General features: G+C 43.1%; 1 protein-coding gene across 2 annotated transcripts in view; it reads left to right on the forward strand.

Annotated features, from left to right (window-relative positions):
* The window catches only part of CD164L2 (CD164 molecule like 2), a 94253-nt gene that overhangs the window by 18009 nt on the left and 55665 nt on the right, over positions 1-20579 (forward strand). Inside the window, exons 1-2 of one of the 2 annotated variants that reach the window (XM_075198124.1) lie at positions 584-697; positions 1576-1648. The exons of the other annotated variant lie outside the window; for it this stretch is intronic. The gene's annotated coding sequence lies outside the window, so the exon portion shown is untranslated. Of the gene's footprint in view, positions 1-583; positions 698-1575; positions 1649-20579 lie in introns of those variants that run through there. 2 annotated transcript variants of the gene reach the window in all.

Consider the following 20579-nt stretch of genomic DNA (forward strand, 5'->3'; position numbering starts at 1 on the left):
CTGACCCGAATTTCGGGAGTCTCCCGGACTTTCCGGGAGAGTTGGCAAGTATGCTATATAAGCAGCAGCTACTTGCAAAAGTCACTTTCAAGGACAACAGTAGTATTTCTAGTGTTAAATTGCTAAATGCAAGGAGGCGCCGCCCAGGCCCAGCGCTCCCATTAGGCAACTTTAGGCAGTTGCCTAGGGCGCCGGGACCTGCAGGGCGCCGCTGACTAGATTTTCTTATCTAGTCAGCGGTGTGGGACATAAGTGCAGTGGCGGAGGAGCGCCTGCTGCTCTTTTGTAGTGGCCGCCGCCGTCCTCTTCTTAGAAGAGGACGGCGGCGGTCACTAAAAACCAGCAGCAGGCGCTCCTCCGCCACTGCACTTATGTCTCACACCGCTGACTAGATAAGAAAATCTAGTCAGCTTTTGTAGTGGCCTCCTCTTCTTTCTATTAATGGATGCGCCCGGGCTTCCTGATGCAGTCACATGATCACTGATGCCAGTGATCATGTGACCTTCCCAGTAATAGTTTCACACTGTCTGTCACTTACAGTGTGATTAAAGTTATTTATTGACGCCTCCCTCCCTTCCCAGCATGCACAGCTGTGCTCCACCCTCCTCCTTTGATGTGAGAAGCTGAGGAGCAGTGGGCAGCCATTGAAGAGGCCTCCTGCACTTGCTGACCAGCCTTGAGGAATAAGAAAAACTGAGTATCTCCATTTTATATTTTATGTTTTGTTATTATCTTTTTTCTTTTGTATTATAATTTTTTTTTTTCTATAAGGGCTACCCATGCTGTATCTTTGATTTAAAAACTATGGTGGATAAAATAATTATTTTATTGCCACCTCATGCTCTATATTTAACTTGCTGCAAGTCAAATATAGAGCATGAGGTGCCAATAAAATAATCATTGTATCCACCATAGTTTTTAAATCAAAGATACAGCATGAGGTGGTAAATAATAGTAATTTCTCTCCCAAATACGTTGCAATTGAAATATAGAGTATGACGTGACAAATAGTCATTTTTGTATGGTATAAAAATCACTATTGCCACGTCATACTCTATATTTCATTTGCAAGGTATTTGGGAGAAAAAGTACTATTATTTATCACTATTTGACTTGCTGCAAGTCAAAAATAGAGCGTAAGGTGCCAATAAAATAGTCATTTTCTCCCCCATACTTTGCGAGTCAAATATAGAGCATGAGGTGCCAAATAGTAATTTTTCTACCGTATAAAAATGACTATTTGCCACCTCATGCTCTATATTTGATTTTCAAACTATGGTGGAGAAAACGACTATTTACATGCTTTATATTTGACTTGCAATCTATGGGGTACAATTTCTACACCATAGATTGCAAGTGAAGCAGAGGGGGGTGCAGTGGTGTGATGCAGAGGGGGGTGCAGTGGTGTGATGCAGAGGGGGGTGCAGTGGGGGGGTGCAGTGCTGTGATGAAGGAACGTGTGTGATGAAGGGACATGTTAGGGCCGTCCATTGCCTTTAACAAATGCATAATTCATAGGCTTATTGTGTCAAGTTTTTTCCCCCGAAATCTAACACCTGGATACCTCCCCTCTAGAAATCCTGTGTCTGCAGTGGAGTCTGGACAGCGTTCTGCATCAAGCAACACGGCATCTGGACCGCTGGAGGAGGTAAGGCTAATTTTTTTTCTAAACACAAATGCACACAGTCGAGTAGGTATGGGTCTGTGAGGCAGGTATTTGGTGTGTTCGCGAGGGGGGGGGCGGTATCTTGAAATTTTGCCTAGGGCGCTGAGAACCCTAGCACCGGCCCTGGCGCCACCTGACCAAGGTGTTTTAATAACACTTGTACATTGGACAGGCGGTGTCTCCTTGCGTTACCCCTTTAACACTAGAAATACTACTGTTCCCCTTGAAAGGGACGTCATTTAGGTTTTCCAGCATCTTCATTCGTCGTAATTGTTAAACTTCTGCTTTTTAATCAGTCGGAATTAGCGCTGTGTAGGGAATGTCAATTTCGGCCAATCCATATCGGGGTAAGTTTTGTCGGGTTTGTGGCAGTTGCTCTAATGACTACCATCGGTTGGAATGCACTGTAACACTGTGTGACACAGTCTCTGCATATCTGTGCAGGATACACTTCTTGTTGTGGTGGACAGGCTCTCTGCTTCTTATATTAAGCATAAGTATTAAGTATAATATACTTATCACTGGTTAAGGGGAAATCCTCCCAAAACTGTAAATTAAGTTAAACCCAGTCTTACTGAATATGTGCATAGCAGCTACTAGATGCGTCTGTTCACTTTGAGCATTAAAGCGCAAAAGCTGGTTTCAGGAGCATGCTCAGTAGCGCATTTTGGACACTGGAGTCATGTCCTACTTCCTCCTACCACTACACCACCGGGGATCAGGCTGCCATGGAAACGGATAATAGCGGTCCTGTCTCTAACATTTAGCAATGTGGAACATTGCTAAAAACCCCACCGCCCACCATGAAAGCTGAATACCCCACTAGTGGGCAGTAGGTACCAAGTTGGCGACCACTGCTTTAGTATGTCAAAATGTCTGCCAATAAAGGTGTGCAACATTTCCCTTCTGATGGAATGAGCTGGGCGAATCTGGGAGTCTTTACTGAATGTGAGCTAGACACACTCATGTACCATGACACGCTATGGGAGTATCGCATTCTCCAGGGCGTGACCAGCACTTTGAAAAAGAAGGCCACATCCCAACCACTATCCCCTAAAAAGACCCTCAAAATGTCCAGTGGACCAGCGGCTCCTGTCTCTGGTGTCCACTGAACCATCTTACCTTGGAGGGTGGGAACTTACCTCCATTTAGGGGAGCGACAGTACTGTCCCCCCAAATTATGACTGTCCATCCTAAATCAGGATAGTTGGGAGGTATGCAATAGTTACATGTAATGAATAAAGATGAGCGCACTCGGATTTCGTGAATCCGAGCCCACCCGAACGTTTCCAATCAGAGTCGGATCCGAGACAGATCTGGGTATTGGCGCCAAATGAGAACCTGAAACCGAGGCTCGGAGTCATAATCCCGCTGTCGGATCTCGCGATACTCGGATCCTATAAATTCCCCGCTAGTCGCCGCCATCTTCACTCGGGCATTGATCAGGCTAGAGGGAGGGTGTGTTAGGTGGTCCTCTGTCCTGGTAGATCTCGTGCTGTGCTGTTTAGTTCTGTGCTGTGCTGTGCTGTGCTGTGTTCTGCAGTATCAGTCCAGTGGTGCTGTGTGCTGTGCTCTGTCAATTTTGAGTTCAGTGGGGCTGCTGGGTCCTGTGCTGTGTCCTGTTCAGTCCAGTGGTACTGTGTCCTGTGCTCTGTGCTTCTAAGGGCATAGTTATTTCCCCATTATTCCCAAGTGTTTAAAAAATGTAAAAAAACTTATAAAAAAAAATACAAAAAAATAATTTAAAAAAAAATTAATTACAACAAAATTTGCAAAACCAATCCTGCAGTATAAGCCCATTGGTACTGCAATATTACCAAGTTCACACATTCTGCAGTATCTTGTGCTACATATAATGGAGACCAAAAATTTGGAGGATAAAGTAGGGAAAGATCAAGACCCACTTCCTCCTAATGCTGAAGTTGCTGCCACTAGTCATGACATAGACGATGAAATGCCATCAACGTCGTCTTCCAAGCCCGATGCCCAATCTCCTAATACAGGGCATGTAAAATCCAAAAAGCCCAAGTTAAGTAAAAGTAGCAAAAAGAGAAACTTAAAATCATCTGCGGAGAAACGTAAAGTTGCCAATATGCCATTTACGACACGGAGTGGCAAGGAACGGCTTAGGCCCTGGCCCGTGTTCATGACTATTGGTTCAGCTTCACCCAAGGATCTTAGCCCTCCTCCTCCTCCCCCCCTACAAAAAATTGAAGAGAGTTATGCTGTCAGCAACAAAACAGCAAACAACTCTGCCTTCTAAAGAGAAATTATCACAAATCCCCTAGGCGAGTCCAAGGGTGTTGGTGGTTGTCAAGCCTGACCTTCCCATCACTGTACGGGAAGAGGTGGCTCGGGAGGAGGCTATTGATGATGTAGCTGGCGCTGTGGAGGAACTTGATGATGAGGATGGTGATGTGGTTATTGAAAATGAGGCACCAGAGGGGGAAACAGCTGATGTCCATGGGATGAAAAAGCCCATCGTCATGCCTGGTCAGAAGACCAAAAAATGCACCTCTTCGGTCTGGAGTTATTTTTATCCAAATCCAGACAACCAATGTATGGCCATATGTAGCTTATGTAAAGCTCAAATAAGCAGGGGTAAGGATCTTGCCCACCTAGGGACATCCTCCCTTATACGTCACCTGAATAACCTTCATAGTTCAGTGGTTAGTTCAGGAACTGGGGCTAGGACCGTCATCGGTACAGGGACACCTAAATCCCGTGGTCCAGTTGGATACACACCAGCAACACCCTCCTTGTCAACTTCCTCCACGATCTCCATCAGATTCAGTCCTGCAGCCCAAGTCAGCAGCCAGACTAAGTCCTCTTCAATACGGGATTCATCCGAGGAATCCTGCAGCGGTACGCCTACTACTGCCACTGCTGCTGTTGCTGCTGTTAGTCGGTCATCTTCCCAGAGGGGAAGTCGTAAGACCGCTAAGTCTTTCACAAAACAATTGACCGTCCAACAGTCGTTTGCCATGACCACAAAATACGATAGTAGTCACCCTATTGCAAAGCGTATAACTGCGGCTGTAACTGCAATGTTGGTGTTAGACGTGCGCCCGGTGTCCGCCATCAGTGGAGTGGGATTTAGACGGTTGATGGAGGTATTGTGTCAACGGTACCAAATCCCTTCGAGATTCCACTTCACTAGGCAGGCGATACCAAAAATGTACAGAGAAGTACGATCAAGTGTCCCCAGTGCTCTAAAAATTGCGGTTGTACCCACTGTCCACTTAACCACGGACATGTGGACAAGTGGTTCTGGGCAAATGAAGGACTATATGACTGTGACAGCCCACTGGGTAGATGCATCCCTTTCCGCAGCAACAGCAACAGCTGCATCAGTAGCAGCATCTACAAAATGGCTGCTCGTGCAAAGGCAGGCAACGTTGTGTATTACAGGCTTTAATAAGAGGCACAACGCTGACAACATATTAGAGAAACTGAGGGACATTATCTCCCAGTGGCTTACCCTACTTAGACTCTCATGGGGATTTGTGGTGTCAGACAATGCCAGTAACATTGTGCGGGCATTAAATATGGGCAATTTCCAGCACGTCCCATGTTTTGCCCACACCATTAATTTGGTGGTGCAGCATTACCTCAAGAGTGACAGGGGTGTGCAGGAGATGCTTGCGGTGGCGCACAAAATTGCTGGACACTTTCGGCATTCAGCCAGTGCCTACCGCAGACTAGAGGCACATCAAAAAACCATGAACCTGTCCTGCCATCACCTCAAACAAGAGGTTGTGACGCACTGGAACTCCACCCTCTATATGCTGCAGAGGATGGAGGAGTAGCATAAGGCCATTCAGGCCTACACAGCCACCTACGACATAGGCAAAGGAGTGGGGATGTGCCTGAGTCAAGCGCATTGGAGACTGATTTCCGTGTTGTGCAAGGTTCTACAGCCGTTTGAACTTGCCACACGAGAAGTCAGTTCCGATACTGCCAGCTTGAGTCAGGTGATTCCCCTGATCAGGCTGTTGCAGAAGCAGCTGGAGAAAGTGAGGGAGGAGCTGGTAAACCATTGCGATTACACCAAGCATGTAGCTCTTGTGGATGTAGCCCTTCGTACGCTTTGCCAGGATCCGAGGGTGGTCACTCTTTTAAAGTCAGAGGAATACATTCTGGCCACCGTGCTCGATCCTCGGTTTAAAGCGTATGTTGTGTCTCTGTTTTCGGCGGACACAAGTCTACAGCGGTGCAAAGACCTGGGGTCAGGAGATTGTCCTCTGAAGAGGACCGTGACATGCCAACATCTCCACCCTCATTTTCTTCCACATCTATGGCTGCGAGGAAAAAGCTCAGTTTTCCTAAAAGAGCCGCTGGCGGGGATGCTGATAACATCTGGTCCGGACTGAAGGACCTGCCAACCATTGCAGACATGTCTACTGTCGCTGCATTGGATGCTGTCACAATTGAAAAAATGGAGGATTATTTTGCTGACACCATCCAAATAGACATGTCCGACAGTCCATATTGTTACTGGCAGGAAAAAAAGGCAGTTTGGAAGCCCCTGTACAAACTGGCTCTATTTTACCTGAGTTGTCCCCCCTCCAGTGTGTACTCGGAAAGAGTTTTTAGTGCAGCGGGGAACCTGGTCAGTGAGCGGCGAAGGAGGTTGCTTCCTCACAACGTTGAAAAAATGATGTTTATAAAAATGAATAATCAATTCCTCACTGCCCTCCAGATAGTACAGAGGGACCTGTGGTTGTGGAGTCCAGCAGGGACGAATTGATAATGTGTGAGGAGGAGGAAGTACACACTGTAGGGGGAGAGGAATCAGGGGTTGAGGATGAAGACGACATCTTTCCTCAGTAGAGCCTGTTTAGTTTGTACAGGGAGAGATGAATTGTTTTTTTGGTGTGGGGGCCCAAACAAACCAATCATTTCAGCCACAGTTGTTTGGTAGGCCCTGTCGCTGAAATGATTGGTTTGTTATAGTGTGCATGTCCTATTTCAACAACATAAGGGTGGGTGGGAGGGCCCAAGGACAATTCCATCTTGCAACTCTTTTTTTGGCATTATGTGACCATTCAACAGTAGTTTGCCATGTTCAAAAAGTAAAACAAAATGTCAACAAATTCAAAAAATTAAACCAAAAGTAAAATGCCCTGTCATTATTTAAAACAAGAGGTATTGACGTGCTAGAATTACTGTAGTGTTTATATGTTATAAACACTACACTTGGAAGTTGGAGGAGGTATTGTGGCCCCGATACCAAATTTAGTACCGGGGCCACTCCACTATGCAGTCCAGATAGAGGTGTATCAGATATATTAAACAACGTTGACTGTTGCTGCAAAATTTTTAAATAATATTGTGGGGAACACTACACTATGCAGTCCATAAACTTTTTTGGTGGAATTCAGACCCGTGGAGGGTTTTTTAATTATATTGTAGGGACCACTCCTCTACGCAGTCCAGATAAATTTTTTGGTGCGATTCAGACCCGAGGAGGGCCTTTTAATTATATTGTAGGGACCACTCCTCTACGCAGTCCAGGTACAATTTTTGGTGTAATTAAGACCAGTTGATGGTTTTCTTATTATATTGTGGTGACCACTCCTCTACGCAGTCCAGGTACAATTTTTGGTGTAATTAAGACCAGTTGATTTTTTTCTTATTATATTGTGGTGACCACTCCTCTACGCAGTCCAGGTACATTTTTTGGTGCGATTCAGACCAGTTCAGGGTTTTTAAATTATATTGTGGTGACCACTCCTCTACGCAGTCCAGGTACATTTTTTGGTGCGATTCAGACCAGTTCAGGGTTTTTAAATTATATTCTGGTGACCACTCCTCTACGCAGTCCAGGCACATTTTTTGGTGTAATTAAGACCAGTTGATGGTTTTCTTATTATATTGTGGTGACCACTCCTCTACGCAGTCCAGGTACATTTTTTGGTGCGATTCAGACCAGTTCAGGGTTTTTAAATTATATTGTGGTGACCACTCCTCTACGCAGTCCAGGTACATTTTTTGGTGCGATTCAGACCAGTTCAGGGTTTTTAAATTATATTGTGGTGACCACTCCTCTACGCAGTCCAGGCACATTTTTTGGTGCGATTCAGACCAGTTCAGGGTTTTTAAATTATATTGTGGTGACCACTCCTCTACGCAGTCCAGGTACATTTTTTGGTGTGATTCAGACCAGTTGAGGGTTTTTAAATTATATTGTGGTGACCACTCCTCTACGCTTTCCAGGTACATTTTTTGGTGCGATTCAGACCAGTTGAGGGTTTTTAAATTATATTGTGGTGACCACTCCTCTACGCTTTCCAGGTACATTTTTTGGTGCGATTCAGACCAGTTCAGGGTTTTTAAATTATATTGTGGTGACCACTCCTCTACGCAGTCCAGGTACATTTTTTGGTACGATTCAGACCAGTTGAGGGTTGTTAAATTATATTGTGGTGACCACTCCTCTACGCAGTCCAGGTACAATTTTTGGTGCGATTCAAACCAGTTGATGGTTTTCTTATTATATTGTGGTGACCACTCCTCTACGCAGTCCAGGTACAATTTTTGGTGTAATTAAGACCAGTTGATGGTTTTCTTATTATATTGTGGGGACCACTCCACTACGCAGTCCAGAAAGATACCTCGTTGCAACGTTTTGGACTAATAACAATATTGTGAGGTGTTCAGAATACACTGTAAATTAGTGGAAATGATTGTTATTGAATGTTATTGAGGTTAATAATAGCGTAGGAGTGAAAATAAGCCCAAAAACTTAATTTTTGAACTTTTTATGCTTTTTTCAAAAAAAATCCGAATCCAAAACCTTAAATCCGAACCAAAACCTTTCGGCAGGTGTTTTGCGAAACAAATCCGAACCCAAAACCTCAAGAAAATCCGAATCCAAAACACAAAACACGAGACACTAAAAGTCGCCGGTGCACATCCCTAGTAATGAAGGTATAACCGTCATAACGCACTGTGTGTCTTAATATTTTGCAGGTAGTAAATAACCTTTACTGCCCCTCAATCTCGCTCAACCCTGAATAGTCATGTATAAAGTTAACAGGATATCCAAAATATGCATAAAGGCTGATTTATATTTATGACACCTTAGCCTGGCTTTATAGGAAAGGACTAAGCCACAGTTCACTGTGGCTCATAAAATTATTATCAGGCAGATAGCGGAATTTAGATAGAAATGGCTGCACTAGTCACTTTGAATTAGCATGGTTTACTTAAAGTCAATACAGGGATAGTGCACTAGGTGCAGAGAAGGTTCCTTTGAGGTTACCTTAAGGAGGATTCTCTTACCAACCACAGAATGAATTAATAATAGGTAAACTGCTAAATGACTAAACTTGATGGAGTGGGTGAATTAGCCCGCCCCTACTTACTTCTACAACACAAGTGATCCCCACTACTCTGAGGGCTCTCACAAATGAAGCTCCTGGTGAAAGCAGTATATCTTTATTTTTGAAGTCCAAGGTGTCCTGTGACTTAGGGCCTGAGTCAGTGTTGGCTGCAAAAGGAGCATATTTTACGCTAAAAAAGCCAGACGTAAAAATAGCGTATATACACCTATATGCTGAGCCATATACATCTTACCATCTGCGCAGGTCGGCATTAGTAGCATATGCACCTGGTTTACATCAGGCACATGTCACAGACACTTACTTCCCACTTGTTCCCGTGTTTTTATAAATTTGTTTTATGTGCAATAAACACATTCACTATTGGGCATCAATAGAACATCTCTTACACAGCAGAAACAATGCCCCATCTTAAAACAGAGCTTTTCTTAAACATGCACACAAAAGCATAATGTATCCCTGAGCAGCGAATAAAGCACCAAAAAGTATCAGTGGTGCAATCACAAGCAGTTTATAATGGTGACAGAATCTGCTTTCTGCAACTGCCCATGACCTCCCTCAACTAATACAGTTTTCTAAGCGACACAGTGGACAAACAAAAACAATGTGAAAAAAATTCTTATGGTGCTTAAAAGTAGAGATGCTCACTGACCCCCGTGTTTTGGTTTTGGTTTTGGATCTGGATTATCGTCGTGTTTTGGTTTTGCCAAACCGCCCTTGCGTGTTTTGGTTTTGTTTTTGTTTGGTTTTGTTTTGCAATTTTTTTTGGGCTAAAATAACATAATTTAGGTATTATTTTGTACCTACATTATTATTAACCTCACTAACACTAATTTCAAGTCATTTCCATTCAATTATGACCACCTCCTAGGTCACAATATGATTTTCATACACTTTAAAAGAAAAATTGCTGCAGTTCTTGCCAGTGATAAGAAAAAGGCCATTGTCATGCCTGGGCATAAGACCAAAAATCCATCTCTTAAGTGTGGAATTATTTTTACACAAATCCTGACAACAGTTGTCTAGCCATTTGTAGCATTTTTAAAGCCACACTCAGTAGAGGTAGGGACCTTAACCATCTGGGATCCTCATCCATGTTACGTCATTTTTCAGTGACTTCTTGGAAAGCTGTTGGGAAAATCAGAAACTTAGGTTAAAAAAAATAACAACAAGCAGTCCAGCATCATTTACCTCCCTTCTCTCATCTACATGATAGCACCGGCAATCTACACCCCCAACACCTTCATCATCAATATCCCCAGAAGCAACAATTTACAGTTAAACAATCCTTTGCAAGAGGAAGCAAGTATGAAACCTGTCACCCAGTCGCAAAGCGGATCACAGACGCCCTGAGTACTATGCTAGTATTAGATCTGCGTCCAATGTCCACTATTAATACAGTTGGTTTGAGACATTTAATTGAGGTGTTCTGTCCCTGTTAGCAAATGTCATTACTATACAATTTTACTAGAAAAGCTATTACCCACCTGTACCTGGAGGTTCCTAAAAATTTAATTATTGGGCTACAAAATGGCGTTCTACCCACTGTACACTTAACCACAGATACGTGGGCAAGCGGAACTGGGCAAAGTAAAGATTATATGACTGTGATAGCTCACTGGGTTGGTCATTCGCCTTCACCAGCAGAGACAGCAGCAACATGTACCCAAGTACGTCACATTTTTCAGAAGTAGGCTACTCTGTGTATCAGCAGCTTCAATAAGAGGCATACAGCTGACAATCTGTTATAAAAACTAAGGGATGTCATTGAAAGATGGCTAATCCTGCTTGGACTCTCCTGAGTATATGTCATTTCTGATTATGACCCCAATATTGTTCAAGCATTACAGCGGGTTGAATTCCATCACATTTCCTGTTTTGCACACACAAACAACTTGGTGTTACAGAACTTTTAAAAAATGACATGCAGGAGATGCTGTTTGTGTCCCGAAAAATTTAGGATCAATTTCTGGTTTCTGCAACATCATGTAGGAGAATGCAGCAGCTGCAAGAAGACTAGCATTTGAGGGGAATATACTTTAGTCCAGCGAAGTAGTCACCTGTGATGAGAGTGCAGACACAGTTAGCTTGAGTCTAGTGATTGCCTTAATAATACATTTTGACAAGGAGCTAAAGAAATTTAACGTGTGTAATAAAACAAAGTAAAAGTGCTAACTATATTTTAATTGTAGATTAAATACTTAATTTGCTTCGCAAGGATCCAAGCGCTATCAACATCTTGTTTGGACGTCTTTCTCCTTCAGTTTCTCTGGCAACTACTTGTTGTAAAAAAAATTGCTTTCCCAAGACACCCAGTGGTGATGCAGATGAATCCGCACAACATTTTGATATTTGCTCTGCTTTAAAAGAATTGGCCAAAAATCGTGACAGCTCTGCCCTAAAATCAACTAGCAATTCCATTTGGAAGGCCATTATTGGCAATTACATCATCCTACACAGACTTCTATGATGGTGGGATGAATTAGTATTGTTTGAGGAAGATTATCACTAAACCCTGTCACCTCTCCTGTTTCTGAGTGAGCTATGGTACAATAAAATGTAACTGCAGATTTAGACCAACACTGTCAGCCCTATTATTTCTATTTCAGCAATTACAATTAGCAATTGAGCAATGTAGCTCTTCTCTTTGGGTGTTACCTATATAACGCAGTAGAATTTGCCTGCAAATTCTACAGACAAGCCTGCTTGTCTTCCTCTTCATCAATGACTCTTAGCAATTGAGCACTCGTCTTTGGGTGTATATTACACCCAAACCTTATTAGTGAAAATTAGGAAAAATACAGTTTAAACCCTGCTAGGCCCTCCACCATCCTTTGCATGTTAATAGTAGGATTGGTTGGAGTTATGGGCAAGGTCACACATTTTTTTGTCAAATCCTTCAAACCAGCCCAGATGTCAAACTGTTGTGGTCTGCCACCTGCGTCATCCCTGCTTGTGTTTGGAAAGTGCAAATTGGTGCCAGAACCTCACGTACCAGAACTGCTGCCACTGGTGCCACACTGGTGCCACTGGTGCAGGACTTACACAATCAACTGCATCCTAACCAGTGTCCTCGTCGGCTACACAAATCTCCCCCTCATCCTCTTCTAATTCCAAAGTGTCATCCTCACTTGGTGTATCACCGGCTACACTCGGACAGAACTGCTGAAAGGGCCCTTCTTTATGGGTACATTATCAGAATGCTCACGATTAGACATACCACTGGTGGATGGACTCTCCACAGGGATTGGTGTCATTTCTGATTCTGAGCAAACATTATCCTCTATTGCCTTACTGTTGTCTTGCAGCTCGGCTTTCACGCGTAACAGTAGTTGTGCACCACTGTTAGACTCCAAATTACTTGGTCTTGCTTGGTTACGAGTGACCGTACAAGAAGAAGGGTCAGGAACATTTTTTGATCTGCCACTAATAGAGAAAGGCGAAGGCCTCATTCTTTCTTTGCCACTGCGTGTGTAGAATGGCATGTTGGCAATTTTTTTTTTTATCGGCACTTAACTTTTCCTGAGTTACACTTCTTTTTCGTTTCAACGCCTTAATTTTTTTTTGTTGTGTGTTTTTTTCCCTGATTTAAAAAGACTTTAATTTTGGATCGGGATTACCGTCGTGTTTTGGTTTTGGTTTTGCCAAACCGCCATTGCGTGTTTTGGTTTTGGTTTTGTTCGATTTTGTTTTGCTATTTTGTTTAAAAATCAATGTTTTGGGGCATAAAATAACCAAATTTAGTGCTCCACCTGTTACTTGGATAAGTAATGTAATTGTAAAGCTAATAAATTATCAAAAAAACAGTTCAATTCCTGGTAGGCCTTCATTAATTCTACACACAAACCAGATTGTCTTCCTCTCCATCTATGCATATTGGCAATGCAGCCATCGTCTTTGGATGTATATTACACCCTACACTTATCCTTAAATATGTAAAGAAATGGACAAAGGCAGTTTGGTTTCTGTCTCTCTAGGCCTCCCTCCAATTGTAGAAAATACTCAAAAAGTCAGCTGTTATAGACTGTACAATATAAATTGAAATGGACAAAGGCAGTTTGGTTTCGGTCTCTATAGGCCACCCTCCACTTGTAGAAAATACTCAAAAATTCAGCCGTTATAGACTGTAAAATATTAATAGAAATGGACAAAGGAAGTTTGGTTCCTGTCTCTATAGGCCCCCCTCCACTTGTAAAAAATACTCCAAAATTCAGCCGTTATAGACTGTATGTCACGGTTTGGTATTTTGGACTCTGGATCCGTTCAGTGATGCTGTGAGAACGGATCCTCAGGGAGAGTATAATTATACACTGGTAAGTGGAAATGGTACCCCGAGGTAGAAACAGATGACAGATGCAGGATAAAAGTACAATCAGCAGTTTAATGATGACTGAGTGACCAATGCGGAACAGATGAAGCTGGATAGAACGGCTCCAAGAGATGACTTGAAGGAGCAAGCTGACAGCGTCAGGTGTGGTTTAAACAGTCCCGTTCCAGGGTCAACGATACAGCAAGGGCAGATGCGGCTGGAGCAGTATAGCCCGAGGCATGACACACAGTAGAGATGTTTTGCAGCTTGATATAGTCCGTGAAGTTGCACACAGCAGAGGTGGTTGTAGTTTGAGCGGTATAGCCCGTGATGTAGCACACAGCGACGGTGGTTGCAGCTTGAGCGGTATAACTCACAGAGTAGCACACAGCGGAGGTAGTTGCAGCTTGAGCGTTATAGCCCGCAGAGTAGCATACAGTAGAAACAGGTGCAGCTGGAGCAGTATAGCCTGAGATATAGCAACACAGCAGAGGTAGATGCAGCTTGAGTGGTACAACCTGTAGCGTAGTAACACAGCAGAGACGGGTGCAGCTGAAGCGAGTTAGTCCATGATGTAGCACACAGCAAAGGTGGTTGCAGCTTGAGCGGTATAGCCCATGGAATGGCAACACAGTAGAGACAGGTGCAGCTGAGTGGTACAACCAGTGGAGTAGTAACACAGTGGGAACAGGTGCAGCTTGAGCGGTACAGACCGTGGAGTAGTAACACAGCAGAGACAGTTGCAGCTTGAGCTGTAAAGTCCATGGAATAGCAACACAGCAGAGGCAAGTGTAGCTTGAGCTGAATAGTCTGTGGAATAGCAACACAGCAAAGACAGTTGCAGCTTGAGCAGTAAAGTCAGTGGAATAGCAACACAGTAGAGGCAAGTGTAGCTTGAGCTGTATGTGGAATTGCACACAGCAGCAGAGGCACTGACGATCCAGAAGATAGCTCAAATGAATAGGTAAGAGCCTAACCAGACAGGTAACTTGATCAACAGGCCCAGAGGAAAGGGAAGAAGTGCCTTTTCAGGTCTGGAGCCAACACAGGAACCAATAGGAATCTAATTATTAGTGGACAGGTAATCAGTCTGCACATGCGCAGATCAGCACTTAGAAGTTTGAAGTCTGTTAATGAGACACAAGTGAGTGTCTCAGTCTTGGTCTATGGAAGCCGAATGAGCAGCGTGTGACAGTACCCCCCCTTTTAAAGGTGGGCACCGCACACCTAGGATTCGGCTTAGATGGAAAGTTCTTGTGAAAATTCTTAACCAGAACTGGAGCATGAACATCCGCAGCGCAGATCCAGGAACATTCCTCAGGACCAAAGCCTTTCCAGTCCACTAAATACTTCAAACTTCTTTTAGATATTTTTGAATCCAAGATTTGTTTGACCTCGAATTCCTGATCCAAATGAACTTTAGGTGTTATCGAAGAAGTATGAGTAGATAAAAAACGGTTGATGCTTAATGGTTTCAACAAAGAGACATGGAACGAATTGGAGATCCGAAGAGCAGCTGGTAAAGATAATTTCACAGAAGCTGGATTAATTATTTTAGATATAGTTTAAGGACCAATAAAGCGGGGAGCAAACTTCATATAAGGAGTCTTGAGACGGATATTCTTTGTGGAGAACCATACTCTATCACCTATCTTGAAAACAGGTGCGGCTCGACGTTTTCTATCTGCCGCAAACTTGTATCGTTTGGAAGATTTCTTAAGACAGCTCCTTACTTGATTCCAGATAGCAAAAAATCTTCGTTGAATGAGATTAACAGCAGGAACCTGGGTGGGCGGGAGGGGGGTAAACCTAGGAAAGGATTGATGGGTCCCACTTGGCTCGGCAGGATAGGAAGAAGGTCTAATTAATCCTCTTTGGGAATTCTCTTGGACATAGTCGGACATGGCTTGAGTCTGTAGCAAAGATAAAGGATACACACGACTTTGCAGAGGCAATTGATCAGGTAGCAGGTAATTCCTGGGAGGCAAGGGCATCCTTAATCTTATCTGACAAGCCGTGCCAGAAAGTAGCCACTAGGGCATCATTATTCCAACGTAATTCTGATAATAAGGTGCGGAAGGAGATCACATATTGCACCACTGATCGTGACCCCTGATGGAGTGTAAGAATACTTGATGCTGCAGAAGTAACAAGGCCAGGTTCATCAAAAATTTTCCGAAATGTGGCTACAAAAGCAGCGCAGTCAGCCAAGAGAGGATCATCACGCTCCCAGAGGGAAGAGGCCCAGGCCAAGGCCCGGCCAGAAAGTAAAGATATTAAATCGGCAACTTTAGTCCTCTGAGTAGGAAAGTTCTGAGGTTGTAATTCAAATTGAATCGAACACTGATTGAGGAAACCTCTACAGACTTTGGGGTCGCCATCAAATTTAGGAGGAGACGGAATCCGGAGAGTAGTAGAAAAAGTAGTTTGAATAGAGTCTATTCTTGAGGACAGCGTTTGGAGCCACTGAGAGAGTTGTCATTGACCCGCATCTTGTTGTTCAACCCGGGTAAGTAAATGTTGTAACATATCGGTAATTGAAGACTCCCCAGCAGAATCCATTGTGACCTGTTGATACTGTCACGGTTTGGTATTTTGGACTCTGAATCCGTTCAGTGATGTTGTGAGAACGGATCCTCAGGAAGAGTCTTAACTATACACTGGTAAGTGGAAATGGTACCCCGAGGTTCAAACAGATGACAGATGCAGGATAAAAGTACAATCAGCGGTTTAATGATGACTGAATGAATATACAGGAAAGTCTTGGTAGATGAATATACACTAGAAACGTGGTACAAGGTGGGCGGAGCCACCGGCAATGTCATAGACAATATGAATAATCAATGAGTAAATGGATATGGCTTTGAATGAACCGCCCAGCAATAGGGTGGAAAGAATGAGGCACAAGGGTATGGTATCACAATAGCACAGCACACATCAAAGGAGAGTTTAACAGTCCAGGTAGCCGTAGATACACAGTAGATGCGGCAGAGGCCCGATACCAATAGTGCCTTAATATTTTCAATGATACTTGAACAGTTCAGCCAGGAAAGAGGACAACAAGCAGCTTGGTTATACGACCTGTAATGCCACTGAGCCGGAGTGACCAATGCGGAACAGATGAAGCTAGATAGAACGGCTCCAAGAGATGACTTGAAGGAGCAAGCTGACAGCATCAGGTGTGGTTTAAACAGTCCCGTTCCAGGGTCAACGATACAGCGAGGGCAGATGCGGCTGGAGCAGTATAGCCCGAGGCGTGACACAAAGTAGAGATGGTTTGAAGCTTGAGCGGTATAGTCCGTGAAGTTGCACACAGCGGAGGTGGTTGTAGTTTGAGCGGTATAGCCCGTGATGTAGCACACAGCGACGGTGGTTGCAGCTTGAGCAGTATAACTCACAGAGTAGCACACAGCGGAGGTAGTTGCAGCTTGAGCGGTATAGCCCGCAGAGTAGCAACACAGTAGAAACAGGTGCAGCTGGAGCAGTATAGCCCGAGATATAGCAACACAGCAGAGGTAGATGCAGCTTGAGTGGTACAACCTGTAGCGTAGTAACACAGCAGAGACGGGTCTAGCTGAAGCAAGTTAGTCCATGGTGTAGCACACAGCAAAGGTGGTTGCAGCTTGAGCGGTATAGCCCATGGAATGGCAACACAGTAGAGACAGGTGCAGCTGAGTGGTACAACCAGTGGAGTAGTAACACAGTGGAAACAGGTGCAGCTTAAGCGGTACAGACCGCGGAGTAGTAACACAGCAGAGACAATTGCAGCTTGAGCTGTAAAGTCTGTGGAATAGCAACACAACAGAGGCAAGTGTAGCTTGAGCTGAATAGTCTGTGGAATAGCAACTCAGCAAAGACAGTTGCAGCTTGAGCTGTAAAGTCCGTGGAATTGCACACAGCAGCATAGGCACTGACGATCCAGAAGAGAGCTCAAATGAATAGGTAAGAGCCTAACCAGACAGGTAACTTGATCAACAGGCCCAGAGGAAAGGGAGGAAGTGCCTTTTTAAATCTGGAGCCAACACAGGAACCAATAGGAATCTAATTAGAAGTGGACAGGTAATCAGTCTGCACATGCGCAGATCAGCACTTAGAGGTTTGTTAATAAGACACATGTGAGTGTCTCAGTCTTGGTCTATGGAAGCGGAATGAGCAGCATGTGACACTGTACAATATTAATTGAAATGGTCAAAGCCAGTTTGGGTTCTGTCTCTCTAGGCCCCCTTCCACTTGTAGAAAATACTCAAAAATTCAGTCATTATAGACTGTATAATATTAATTGAAATGAACAAAGCCAGTTTGGTTTCTCTCTCTCTAGGCCCCCCTCCAATTGTAGAAAATACTCAAAGCACTTGGAGTGCAAACTATTGTTTTAGATACTGCTGACAAATATGACTTTTGACAGCCAGAAAAATTAGTGTTTCACACTGGGAAATATCGGAGACCCCAAAAGCACTTGGAGTGCAAAATATTGTTTTAGATACTGCTGACAAATATGACTTTTGACAGCCAGAAAAATAACTGTAAAACACTGGGGTATATGGGACACCCCAAAAGCACTTGTAGTGCAAAATATTGTTTTAGATGCTGCTGACAGCCAGAAAGATTACTATAAAACACTGGGGAATATGGGACACCCCAAAAGCACTTGGAGTGCAAAATATTGTTTTAGATACTGCTGACAAATATGACTTTTGACAGCCAGAAAAATAACTGTAAAACACTGGGATATATGGGACACCCCAAAAGCACTTGCAGTGCAAAATATTGTTTTAGATACTGCTGACAAATATGACTTTTGACAGCCAGAAAAATAACTGTAAAACACTGAGGAATATAGGACACCCCAAAAGCACTTGGAGTGCAAAATATTGTTTTAGATACTGCTAACAAATATGACTTTTGACAGTCAGAAAAATTAGTGTTTCACACTGGGAAATATCGGAGACCCCAAAAGCACTTGGAGTGCAAAATATTGTTTTAGATACTGCTGACAAATATGCCTTTTGACAGCCAGAAAAATAACTGTAAAACACTGGAGTATATGGGACACCCCCAAAAGCACTTGTAGTGCAAAATATTGTTTTAGATGCTGCTGACAGCCAGAAAGATTACTATAAAACACTGGGGAATATGGGACACCCCAAAAGCACTTGGAGTGCAAAATATTGTTTTAGATACTGCTGACAAATATGACTTTTGACAGCCAGAAAAATAACTGTAAAACACTGAGGAATATAGGACACCCCATAAGCACTTGTAGTGCAAAATATTGTTTTAGATACTGCTGACAAATATGACTTTTGACAGCCAGAAAAATTAGTGTTTCACACTGGGAAATATCGGAGACCCCAAAAGCACTTGGATTGCAAAATATTGTTTTAGATACTGCTGACAAATATGCCTTTTGACAGCCAGAAAAATAACTGTAAAACACTGGGGTATATGGGACACCCCAAAATCACTTGCAGTGCAAAATATTGTTTTAGATACTGCTGACAAATATGACTTTTGACAGCCAGAAAAATAACTGTAAAACACTGAGGAATATAGGACACCCCAAAAGCACTTGGAGTGCAAAATATTGTTTTAGATACTGCTAACAAATATGACTTTTGACAGCCAGAAAAATTAGTGTTTCACACTGGGAAATATCGGAGACCCCAAAAGCACTTGGAGTGCAAAATATTGTTTTAGATACTGCTGACAAATATGCCTTTTGACAGCCAGAAAAATAACTGTAAAACACTGGGGTATATGGGACACCCCAAAAGCACTTGTAGTGCAAAATATTGTTTTAGATGCTGCTGACAGCCAGAAAGATTACTATAAAACACTGGGGAATATGGGACACCCCAAAAGCACTTGGAGTGCAAAATATTGTTTTAGATACTGCTGACAAATATGACTTTTGACAGCCAGAAAAATAACTGTAAAACACTGAGGAATATAGGACACCCCATAAGCACTTGTAGTGCAAAATATTGTTTTAGATACTGGTGACAAATATGACTTTTGACAGCCAGAAAAATTAGTGTTTCACACTGGGAAATATCGGAGACCCCAAAAGCACTTGGAGTGCAAAATATTGTTTTAGATACTGCTGACAAATATGCCATTTGACAGCCAGAAAAATAACTGTAAAACACGGGGGTATATGGGACACCCCAAAAGCACTTGCAGTGCAAAATATTGTTTTAGATACTGCTGACAAATATGACTTTTGACAGCCAGAAAAATAACTGTAAAACACTGAGGAATATAGGACACCCCAAAAGCACTTGGAGTGCAAAATATTGTTTTAGATACTGCTAACAAATATGACTTTTGACAGCCAGAAAAATTAGTGTTTCACACTGGGAAATATCGGAGACCCCAAAAGCACTTGGAGTGCAAAATATTGTTTTAGATACTGCTGACAAATATGCCTTTTGACAGCCAGAAAAATAACTGTAAAACACTGGGGTATATGGGACACCCCAAAAGCACTTGGAGTGCAAAATATTGTTTTAGATACTGCTGACAAATATGACTTTTGACGGCCAGAAAAATTACTGTAAAACACTGGGGAATATGGGACACCCCAAAAGCACTTGGAGTGCAAAATATTGTTTAAGATACTACTGACAAATATGACTTGACAGCCAGAAAAATAACTGTAAAACATTGGGGAGTATGGGACACCCCAAAAGCACTTGGAGTGCAACAAATTTTAAAAGCCTCCTCTATCCTCCTCTCTTACTGCTCTAACAATGGCTAATACAATTGGTATTAATATTAGCATTGTATAGAATAGAATTGAAACAATAATGTGTACAATTATTGCTCTGTCCCTGCGCTAATATAGCCTGTGATCTAACCCTGCTCTCTCCCTCTGTCAAATGGCGATGGATTGCTGTGGAGGCGGGTATTTATGTTTTATTAAATCTCGCGAGAACCGAGCTCAGAAATACGAATACGTCACGATGACGTTTTGCCTCGATTTCGATACCGAACGGGCGGGAGAGTACCAAGCGTGCTCAGTACTCGGATAGGCAAAATTCGGATGGATTCGGATCTCGGGGAACCGAGCCCACCCATCTCTAGTCTATGCATCAAGCAAAAACTTACTTAAAAGATGCGGAAACAGCCGTTAATACATAGTTTGCTATGTATTAACTGCCTAACGGAGGAGATATCATAGAAATCTCCTCTGTTTAGGCTGACACTGTGCACAGCTCTTCCACTGTTAGCGCTGCCGGTAAGCAGGATAAAAAGA

This window comes from Mixophyes fleayi, chromosome 2 (assembly GCF_038048845.1).
Source record: "Mixophyes fleayi isolate aMixFle1 chromosome 2, aMixFle1.hap1, whole genome shotgun sequence".
NCBI classification, from domain to species: Eukaryota; Metazoa; Chordata; class Amphibia; order Anura; family Limnodynastidae; genus Mixophyes; species Mixophyes fleayi.